The sequence below is a fragment of the Salvelinus alpinus genome, chromosome 2 (genome assembly GCF_045679555.1).
Source record: "Salvelinus alpinus chromosome 2, SLU_Salpinus.1, whole genome shotgun sequence".
Classification (NCBI taxonomy): Eukaryota; Metazoa; Chordata; class Actinopteri; order Salmoniformes; family Salmonidae; genus Salvelinus; species Salvelinus alpinus.
Genome location: NC_092087.1, coordinates 26,472,914 through 26,484,966, shown reverse-complemented (window position 1 = coordinate 26,484,966; position 12,053 = coordinate 26,472,914). Strand labels below are relative to the sequence as shown.

General features: G+C 41.7%; 1 protein-coding gene across 3 annotated transcripts in view; it reads right to left on the bottom strand.

The window, feature by feature from the left end:
• Positions 1–12,053, bottom strand: part of LOC139557545 (prickle-like protein 2) — a 57,270-nt gene that overhangs the window by 17,652 nt on the left and 27,565 nt on the right. The window contains exons 1-2 of one of the 3 annotated variants that reach the window (XM_071372520.1): positions 5,582–6,041; positions 5,267–5,487 (exon numbers count right to left, since the gene is read on the bottom strand). The exons of 1 other annotated variant lie outside the window; for it this stretch is intronic. The gene's annotated coding sequence lies outside the window, so the exon portion shown is untranslated. Of the gene's footprint in view, positions 1–5,266; positions 5,488–5,581; positions 6,042–12,053 lie in introns of those variants that run through there. One more of the 3 variants, XM_071372528.1, reaches the window with a different exon arrangement.

The window sequence follows — 12,053 nt, the reverse complement described above, 5'->3', positions numbered from 1 at the left end:
ACCTTTTGACATTGTGGGGTATTGTGTGTAGGCCATTGACACAAAATCTAAATGTAATACATTTTAAATTCAGGCAGTAACACAACAAAATGTGGAGAAAGTCAAGGGGTTTGAATCCTTTCTGAAGGCAATACAGTATATGCTAGAATACAATATATACATATAAAGTGGGTAAAACACTATGTAAACATTATTAAAGTGACCAGTGTCCAATGACTATGTACATAGGGCAGCAGTCTCTAAGGTGCAGAGTAGAGTATCGGGTGGTATCCGGCTAGTGACATGTCTAAGGTTCAGGGAAGGGTACTCCATCCCCTTACACAGACAGACGCCGGGTGGGCAGCACAGGATAAGGAACAGGGGTTTAGACTTCTTTGACGGAAAGAAAGAGACAGAGAGACTCTTACATGCAAACCTCACCGGCCACGTTGCGTGCGTGAGCGTTGCAAAATATATTAACACACGTTATTCAGTCCTTTCTCCCACACCGCTCGCGCACAAGTGTCTGTGTAGCCAAGCCCTAAAATAGAACTTGATTATGCAAGTCCCCTCCTTATTGTATATAAGGAAGATACAAACCCACATGGATGCTTGAAAGACAAACAAGGAGAGCAACAGCTAGCTGACTAAATGTCCATGAATGTTTCATGTGTGTTTCGACCTGCCCCCAAATTAACATAATATACAGTGCTTGACCTACAGTGCTTGGACTGAAATCGGTACTGGTATTAATTTTGGGTGACAGTATTGTTTACATGTAGGTGCATGAGCTCCACAATACTTTTGAGCTAATGTTCTATAAAAGGAATAGGAGCTTAAGCAGTAGAAATGTGAGGTGCCGGTACTCAGCTCCGGTGAGCACCTGTCCAAGTCGAGCACTGGTTAAATAAACTAGTGATGCATGGCTGGGGACCACTACATAAATCTCTGCTTCTTCACTACCCTTGGGCAAGGGCAATCTACCTGATCTCCTGGAGGCGATTGGCTTCAGAGCAGTGTGCATGAATATTAAATCAACATATGAATGAATACTGAAATGCCAAGACATCTCTTCTATGAATATTGATGGGAGCGGTAAGTAGTACATGGAGCCAGGCCTTGGTTTGCAGACTAAGTCATCAGCTCTCTGACAACCAGCCCATCCATACAGGAGAGGGGAGAATTAAACAGCCCATCCTAGCAGTAGGACACCTAGCCTGGGGCTACAGAGTCCTCTCATTACAATACAGCAGTTCTCCATCATTACTAATGGATGTGGGATTAAGAGGAGACACATGTACGTAAACACAAAAAATCTAGTTGTTTCAACTAATTATTATAAAATGTACTGATTCCAGTCTTTTTAGTTTCCTCAACTTTTCGATCAAAGTGTTTATTTTTTATTTTGATTGAATATTAAAACATACAATCTACTTGCAGTCAACATTTACATTAAGTCATCAAACAGACTCCCATTCAGAGCGACCCACAGAAGCAACCAGGGTCAACGCCCTGCCCAAGGGCACGTTTAAAGATCTCCCACAAAGTCAAAACATGGACCCGAACCAGCCACCTATCCGCCACATAAATCATAACAGCAAGGCCAACTGAATACGTTTGAGTGCATGTATGGCACTATTTACAAAGTAAATCTCAGTTCTGTTAAAAGTAAAGTAAAACTATTTTATTTATCATAGTGATTAGGGATTAACATTAACACAGAGTAATATGCCCCACTAACATTAGACAACTATACAGAAAACCTTTAAATTGCTGAAATAAGTCAATCAAATGAGTAGTCAGATGAACTGATAATTGACACAGACATGGTTGCGAAGCAGGAAGATCCCAGGTGAGGACGTGTTGAATAGTCATTACTGTATACATGCACAATGTAATCATGTTGGTCAAATATGTAAGTTGAAAACATTGTATGTCAAAGCACCGTCTGTGTGTAACTAGTTCCACAGCCATTTTTTTATGAAGATACCCAAATAATAAAATCTAGTTGAATGAACATATGAGTCAAGTTGAGCAAACACATCATTTTAAGTTAACATAATTTGTGCCGAAGTTCTCTCAAGTTGGAGTTTGCGCTAACTAAAAATGTTAAGTTCAGGTAACACTTTGATCGAAAAGTAGAACCAGTGACTTAATAATTTTACAGTATGCACATATATGCACACACACTAACATACTGAATGTACGTTAGAACACAGAGAGATGATTCAGAGGGTACAAAAACATGACAAATAAAATAGAAAAAAACATTACACACACATCTCCCACTCCTTTTCATGCTAGGGGCTCATTCTGCCTTTGGATGGAGAACGGGCTTGGAGATAGGGGTTTAAATATAGCCTGGAGGTGTACAATGGGCATGGTGGAGAGTGTTTCACACTGCATTCCCGGTTAGAGTGTCTCTGTTTTAAAATGATACAGACAGAGGCCTTACAAACAGGCCCAACCCAATTGTTCTCATTGTCTTTGAACTGGACATGGCAGCACGAGGTTTGGAGTCCCATGGGACCAGTGAGCCTGTCTCTCTCCAGATGTATGGGGCCATCATCCAGTGATTCACCTTCCAAACATCTGATCTCCCTGCATCAGGATTGGCAGAGATATGCCCAGGGCCTAAGCCCCTGATTTACAACAAGGTGCACATCACTGGGATTTCTATCCTGAAACACTACCCCATGTTACACTGGTCATCTACATGACTTCAATACAAGTCAAGTACATAACCAACGCCTTCTAAAAAAAACTCCACAAAGTAAAAGGTAGGAAAATGAAGTAGACTGGCCTTTCCTCTCCTGGGGCAGATAAAGCCTTCCATGGGCAGAGCAGAACACCGCAGGAAGCTTCTAATGACTGGAAGGTATCTGAGTGGACAGTAATCCCTGAGACTGTGATGTAAGCAAACAATCATTCACCACCACAGTGTTAATCATTGCATTGCTCCTCTACATCACCCTGGCAACAGCCAAGTTAAACAGCTACACTCTGACACACTGCACAGTCAGTAGACACACCAACCGTAAAGACTCTGTCCACTGGTGAACCTAACGCCCAAGAAATGACTGACCCACACACAGACAAGTTCTTACTAGACTAGAGATACCTATTGTTTTGTTTTCAGTATTATTCACCACTGTGGAACTCTTAATAACCACCTATGGACTGGTACAAATCCTCTGAGATACTGGTACAAATCCTCTGAGATACTGGTACAAATCCTCTGAGATACTGGTACAAATCCTCTGAGATACTGGTACAAATCCTCTGCCAACTCAGGGACATCTCAAGAGGCTGGGTTGAGTGGTGGTGCCATTAATTTAACTAACCCAATATTAACAGGTTCGTTTGCCATAGGGCAAGGTGTCATCCAGGCTCTTAAACACCTCCTCTGAAGTGTTCAACACATCCACAACCCTTGTCTTCCTGAGAAACAGCCATGGAGCTGAGTGGGCTTGATGTGGTATCCGAAAGGAACCCCATTCCAGACTAATTCCAGAGCAGCTCCCAGAACCGCTACTGCTTTTCCGTGTCATCATTCCAGACAGCATGTTTAAATGGCAGCTCAGAGGAGAGGAGAAAAGAGGTTCAGAGGAACAGCTGGAGGCAGGCAGCAGCCAAATTTCAATTATTTCTGCTTCTTTTGTTTTCTCTGGACAGGCAGGGAAAATAGGAGGACTGATTATTTCTCTATTTTTTAAATGCCTTTTGTTCTAAGATCAGATGGGCATTTCCTTTCAGTGTATTTAGTCTTAATTTGTCCTAATTAGGTCATTTATTGAAGCAGACATGTTCAGCTTTAATCAGTGTTAAACTGGATTGCACTACATACCAAATAGGAATCAAACAAAAAAAAGGTGTTTATTAGTAGCTAATTACTGGCGACTCAATCCAATATATTCAACCTAATGGAGATTAGGCCTGCACCCACCTGCCGCAAGAAATAATAATCCATAAACCATTATTCTTGTCCAACACATACATTGACTGAACACTATCGCAGAATGTACTTAATCTCACTACACTGCATCTTTATGGAATTTGTAAAGATTTAGTGTCAGAAGTGCAGGAAGTGAGAGAGGACTAGATATTTATGTAACATCTAACTGAGGATGGCAGCTTTATACCAGATGATCATGTTACTTATTGATAAGTGTTACTTGTTCGGTAACTGCTACTGGGACAGATGGATGGTATGTCACATGGGGACAGGTTTTCAGGCTCCTGAGACCTCAGTCCTTATATGGAACTTTAGCTATGCTGATCTCATGAGATATTGTCAAGCTGTCATTGGGGAACCCATCTGTGCAAATGATCAGCAAGTTTGAAATGCTGACAAACACAACTAGTCTAAACATGGCTTAAAACAGTGGACCAGATTAAACAATTTCATGGTGTTGAAAGGGGATGGTCAAAAACCGACCTGACATTATTTTGCACATCAAGACTGATAAGATGGTTGGTTGCCTATGAGCCGAGGCTACCTGTAGTCTAAATGTCTGTTTCAGAGCAATGCAGCCTGATATCTCCATTACCCCTGGACTCTCGGGCCAGCTGCTGGAGTGTCCCATTATTCATTATTCCCCAAAATCCGTTCATATGCTAATACAAAATGACCTATCCTGACTCAATCAATCCCGCGGCCGGCCAGGTCCAGACCATAGAGGCAACACAACAAAGACTAATCCCACTGAAAAAAACGGGTTAGCTTGACCGCCGCGCCACGAAGAGTAGAAAGAGAAAATGGATAACAACACATCCATTACCGAGGATAGCCTATGAGTCAGTAAGGTGAGGATTAGTGAGACTGTTAGTGCAACTATTGCGTACGAGCCAAAAAAAATTACGTTCAAATAAAAAATTATATTACAGAATAATCTGTGTAGTTGCAATGTACATATGTTTGCTAGTTCTAAATCATGAATAGGCCTACCTAGTCGTTAAAATACATTTAAACTCATACCTCATTGATGTTGATATGATTGAGTTTAAATCGAGCACACCACGAATGAGCCACATAGACTACATTGTAGCACACATCTTGCAGTCAGGAAATATCAAACCCTTTTTAAAACACGATCTTTCAACGGCAGTAAAAGTTCACTCAAACTGGCAATGTTGAGTAAACTTAGCCACAGTTTAAAACCTGAAATAGATCCTGTCTTGAAGGTCCGGACACAACAGCGCGCAAAGATAGCCTTGTCAGCTGTGTAAATAACAGACTGATACAAAATAACAGAGCCACAAACGGTAAAATGTAGTCAATGCTTACCTTATCTATCACCAAGTAGGTGTGAGGGAGAGCATGGCTATGCACCCGGTGATAATAGCTTTCAACCACACTTTCCTCATTGCAAGCCTTTTCATAGTCTACTATTCCTGCGACACAATTTTACGAATCCTGCACTCTCACTCTCTGGTCAGTGCGAAGGCGCAATCTGTTCCTCCAGGCTACTGTCCTCTTCGCTCTGCGAGCCTTTTTGTCAAGCTGTTCTGCAAACACATTAACCAAGCGCAAGGATTGGTAAAGCGACACAAAACCCAATAAGCGGTTAAACACAAATACCCCTACATTTAGTCCACCTACATTGAGATAATGCAATAGCCTTAACTTTGTAGGTTACGTTTCGAAATAATCCAAAACAATAATTTACGGAGGCAGCAACAGAAAGCTAGAAAGTTGAAAAACGATCCATAGGGACTCCTTTACCTTATGCGCTTAAGGAGCGCTGAGCAGGGGATTTACTCGCCCTGAGTGACTGGCTGAATAACGGAGTAGCCTGTCCTTGCCAGGACCACCGCCCCTCCCCTCCCGAATGCTAATGACCATCCGTGATGTCAGCAAGTCACCGTCCCAACACTGGTATAATTAGCGGCGTGAATGACTGGTGTTTTGGAGTCATTTGCATGCAAATTAAACAATTTTACTGAATCAACTGCCCCAGGGCAGCCAGCTAGAGAGCGAGATGGGGAATAGAAGGACCGTGCGGTATTGGAGGGATTGCCAAAGACTTCAGCCACCCTAGTCATAAGACTGTTCTCTCTGCTACCGCACGGCAAGCGGTACCGGAGCGCCAAGCCTTCTTAACAGCTTCTACCCCTACGCCATAAGACTCCTGAACAGCTAATCAAACGGCTACCCAAACTATTTGCATTGCCCCCCCACACCCCATTTTTACACTGCTGCTACTCTCTGTTTATTATATATGCAGTCATTTTACCTCTACCTGCATGTACATATTACCTCAATTACCTTGACTAACTGGTGCCCCTGCACATTGACTCTGTACCGGTATCCCCTAAATGTAGCCTCGCTACTGTTATTTTATTGTTGCTCATCAATTATTTGTTCATTTCTATTTTCTTATTTAAAAAAAAAAAAATGTAACTTCAGTTTATTTTAGTAAATACTTTCTTTACACATGTTCTTATTAAAACTGTTGGTTAAGGTAAGGGCTTGTAAGTAAGCATTTCACTGTAAGGTGAAATATACCTGTTGTATTCGGTGCATGTGACAAACATTGATTTGATTTGTAAACAAAATGCATAACAATTACCAATAGAATGGAGGAGAATGGAGAAGGGTTATATATAGCCTATAGCTTACACAACACTAGTGTGGAATAGAGTAAGGTAACCACATTTTTTTGTATTTTATTAGGATCCCCATTAGCTGTTGCAAAAGCAGAAGCTACTCTTCCTCCTGCCCTTATTTCCCAATACACTGTAGCCTAAGAGGTCCTATTATATACTGCTTAGTTAGTTATCAAATGTTTATCAACAGATTTAGAAGAAATACATTGTTACAAGGCCTCTCAAATAGCTTCCTGAGCATTGGACTAGTAACTGAAATGTTGCAAGTTCGAATCCCCGAGCTGACATGGTACAAATCTGTCGTTCTGCCCCTGAACAAGGCAGTTAACCCACTGTTCCTAGGCCATCATTGAAAATAAGAATTTGTTCTTAACTGACTTGCCTAGTTAAATAAAGGTAAAATAAAAATAAAAACCACAGAGGTGAACAATAGCTTTCACATGTCAGCTCTTCCACAACAGTGAGCATGAGGGAATGGAGACAGGCAAGACAGTTATTGAATACTAGGCAATGGGAACATAGTTTTGAGACAAAACTATTCATATTGACCTTGTACTTCCATCATAAAACCACTTCCAATTGTAGAAACAATGACATACAGTATAAGCAGTTGTAAGAACTATAAACTGGGTCATAGGGGTCTGTCGGTTTGGGACCAAAATAAATAGTTACACTTTTGGAATGAAATCAGTATGTCAAGTTGCAAACCAAAATATTAATTTGACTTAAAGATGTACTCTCTAACTTTTGTATAATTTCAGCCAGTAGTTCTGAAAGTGGTGCTCACGAGCCAAAAAGTGGTACCCGTTTTTTTGTGTAATTGTGTATCCAATTGTGTACTACGTCATCCATTTATGTTACGAGTTTTGCCATTTATATTATATCATACACATTTAGCAATTTGTGTGATATGTTCCAAATCCAATTCGTGCAATATGTTTCAAATTCGTTGGGCTTTAGATCCCGGAGTGCATCTTTAACAATGGAAAGTCAATCAACATTAATTCTTCCATTTGGGATGTGATTTGGTATTGATCGGTTTATTTGTGGACTCAACCTGCAATTAAAAGTGACTAAATAAACAGGCTGATTGTTCTCACTAGATTAATTATATTTTGGCTATTTTGGTTAGTCGTAATTTACAAACACTTGCATGGCTCTAAGCCTGTAATGCTATCTGAGCTCCTTTCCAGAATCAGTGTTAGGACTGTTTAACAATGTCTGACTGCTGCTGCTAATTTGCTTATTTGTCTTGCATTGAATGTGGTTGATTTCAAAGGGGAAACGGTGCAATGAGGGGGAGTTCGTAATTAAATCAAGATGTGTTTATTTTTCCTCAAAAGCCTCTGCACCGCTTTAGCCAAGAGCCAAAAAGGAAAGTAAAAAAACAAAAAAACAACAGAACTCTTTGAAACAGTGGTTGAACGCTGTATAAACAGTTTGTGATGCTGGTAAAACCAGCCGGTGGCTCTGAACAACCTCCACAGTTTGAACAAGACGTAGTCTTCTTTCCGTTCTCCTTTACCTCCTTGAGTCAGCCTACAGCTTTTGCTCCCAATGCTGTGTCTGGCTTGGATTCCCTCTTCACACGTGGCAGACCACCTCTCCCTGGTCTGCACGTCTTTTAGCCCTACACACAAGAGTATCAATTACCCCTCATCCTGAACTTAAGGCCTTTCCACAGGATTTTATGAGGAACTGTAAGTGACAGCGTCCCCACTCCTCATAGCCGCAGAGTGAATCAGCTGGTCTGGGGACCGTTGCTAACTTCATATGGGCTCTGCACTTTCCCAATAAACTTATCCAGGGCCTGTAACTGCTTTAATGCTCTAATAAAAATGTAGAGGCCAGCTTGGGGAACATGCCACAGATAACATTTACTTTACTGTAGGCATGCAGTGCCTCTGCATGGTCATTTTAGTCGAGGAGTACAGGTTTACTCCCTTCCAAAGCATGTAGGAGCATATCAGTGCTTTTATCCCGATCAAAGCACAAGATGAATAATAGTGTATACTTACTGCCCCGAGGGATGAACAAACCATGTCAAATATGTTTTATAGTTGCACTTCCTGAGAGGATCTTATCATACACCAATATTATATAAACCTTACCAAGGAACAAACTAAAGTAACAACAACAAAAATTATCTGTCACTATAAGAGCAATGAATCCAATGGCCCGAGTTGACCCACAATTTCATGTAACACCACCCTCTTCTCTCCTTTCATGTGGGAAATGCTGATGATGACTATCACTGAGTCAACACCAAGGCAGCTGAATCTCACCCACACAGCTGATCACTAAGGGGAGAAGAGAGAGCAAGAGAGAAGAGAGATAGAGAAAAGAGATTGTCAGAGAGAGCAAGAGAGAAGAGAGATAGAGAAAAGAGATTGTCAGAGAGAGCAAGAGGTGAGAGAAAATAGAGAGCGAGAGAGAGAGAAAGAGAGAGCGAGAGAAATAAAGAAAGAACACTCCTTTTCTGGTGTGTATAGATAACTACATTCCTTTTTAATGACTGGGCTGGGCTTGCATCAAAGCAGTTGGGACCAACATGCAAGTTAGATTGATCCAACTTCCTTTCCCCCAGACTAGACATATTTACAGCCTCAGATAGGGATTTAGGGGGTTGGAGTAATTCCCCAAATCTCTGCTACCGCTTTTAGAAGTCTCTTCCAGCGGGTTTACCTATGTACACTGCCCTTAGAGTAGAGGGTCTGAGGCTGTGGATGGATACAAAGCTCAAGAGCACTTCTACAGTAGTGTTCACAGCAGATAAGTGACTATTACACACTCCATGTTGAATGTTAAATGGATTAATTCTACACGGTTTGAGGGGTGTAATTGTATTTTTATAGGGGGAGAGAAAAGTTTAGCCAGTTTGTTGAAATTCTAATTTGCTTGGGGGTTCGTTAACTGCTCTCCTCTCCATCTGTCTAGTGGCCCTGCTATAGCCAGGCTGTGGAAGTCATTAGGCCACAGGGAGAGAGTGTTTTGTCCTGCTCCAACTCCATTCATGGAGGGGCCCTCGGCTCTGGAGTGATCTTGAGGAGAGGCTCCTGATGGGTAGGCTATTTCTGCCCCTGCTGGCCCACTTAAAACAAGAGGTCTTCAGCATGGAGAAACGTGTAGCTAGGGCCCCATCCATCTCAAGCCACAGGAAGCCTGGCTTTCAGGGGCTGTGGAGCACGTTCCTCAGTCCACAGTACCCTACTCTACCCCTGTCTCTCTGAGTTTTCCTAGTCCTACATGCGGATTCTGATTAAAAACATAACTGGGTCACACTTTCCTCTGGTTGAAAAAGGGGTGGGACTTAGTAAAGGTATGCGAAGATGCACATGGAAATGTCGACTGATAAACATGAAAAATGTAGAAAGAAATGGTTTTACATCAACATGAAATAGGAAAATTAAAAGGCCTGTTCAGTGAACCACCTGCTGTCTAAACCTCCCACACCAAACATCCAAGGGCAGTTTCATGACTAAGCTCCCATTCATCCGCCAGCGGGAGGAATAATCCATAGTCATGTCGGCCATGTGGGTGTCAGTACCTCAATGGGTGATCGCTCCCATTCAGTCAGACTGCAGGGTTCTGGAACACCACACAGAGTTCTATTCTAGAACTCTCTCCTCCTTGGAGCTCGGCAGCCCTCTCCTTTCTCCCTGCAGTCGCCACAGTTGCCATGCGGAGAGGAGTGACCAGATGTTCATTAATAAAGGATATGATCACCCTCATTAGGGTGACCACAGCAGCGCAACAACACCAGCAGTTTGATACATTATTGCCTCATTCTGTTTGAGAGAATCACACCACACAATACCCATAGTGGACAGTATACTAAAGCCTCAGACACACTCTACAACACCACAGCCAGGTATGCAGAACAACAGTACATGCTGATAATGCATACTACTTGAAGAGAGAAATAGAAGATGCAAAATTGAACACAATATGTGGTCTAGGACAAAGACGTAGACTTGTTTTCATGTTGAACATCAATAGAGAAAGAGTAAAAATCCTCAGGTCGGTCGGCCCAGTGATTTAAACACAGCCGTGTGATTATCTTCTTCTATTTAAGCCAATCACTTGGGTAGTGCTCCAATTTCTCCAGAGGCTCCTGTAACGGTTTAAACTTAAGCCATCCAAACTTTTAGTTAAATAAACCTTTGCTCAAGTATGCCATGTTTAAATATTTAGTTGAGAAAGACTGGGTGGAAGGAGAGAAGGATCAGTCGAACAGTGGTGGGTCTGATTGAGCGGTTCTGTCTGTCCATTCTAGTCCAGGACCAGGAGGGAGCACAGTGCTCTGCTTATGTTCACTTACAGCTCCGTTTGATTTGCAATTTGTTAACAACACAATTCAATGCCATGGCAGAACATTCCTCAGACAACTGTCTAGAGGAGACATTTCCTCCTTGTTGTTGCACGAATAAGAAAATGTATTAGACTAAGAAAACAGAACATAAGTTATGCTTACTAAGCTTTTACAAATTACATTTTAAATCGGTCAGATGTAATTTGTGCCAGTAAGCATACACCTCCAAACTTAGGACGACAAGTAGCAATTAACGTGCACTGGCAAAAAATACCAAAAACGTCTCTTGCTTTCACACACTTTTATTTTTTGTACCTTTATTTAACTAGGCAAGTTAGTTAAGAACAAATTCTCATTTACAATGACGGCCTACAACTCATGCAACAGCAGCCACACACACACAGTCTGGTAAATGTATCAGGGTTAGGGATCAGGGAGGGCGTGAATCAGAGCCCAGGATGGACTGATATAGCTTCCTGTTACAGGAGTGAGAGTGCGAGAGAGAGAGATTGCGAGAGAGAGAGACCTAGAGAAAACCAGGATGCTCTTTTATTCATCTGTAGGAAAAAATATTACCATTAGCTCATGCTTTAAATACCTCTGTGATTTGCAACAGAGAATAGCACCTTTGAAAAATCGGATCAGTCCTTTCAGCCTGCAACATGCCTATTACAAACACCAAGCTCCAGTCAGTTTGATCAGTTGGTGTTGTCAAAATATGATTGGTTAGAAGCTTTCACACAGGCCCATATCTTGCAGCATTAGTAGAGCCAGTCTGCTACCGTCAAGCCCATCTGAACTCTATGTAGACCTACACAGGAGTAGGAAAACAGACCGGCTTACTCACCAATCCATTTCCACCCTCCCCTTTTCACCTCAATAACCCTAAAGCGTTTCACTTACATAACTATCTCACAGGGGAATTATGCTTTTAGTACTACAGGCTATTTTGGATTAAAATTCATTTAATTGATGAGGTTTTTCAGAATAAAGTAAAAGCGAAGGTGTGTAGAGTCAGGATTGAATAGAGTTGTCTGATATGAACAGATGACATTGGAGAAGGAGAAAAGGGGGATTTAATACACTGAATCTGATTTCAGAGCTTATCTAAGTGACCAATAGAAATATAAAGAGGATGACTTCCTGACCACAC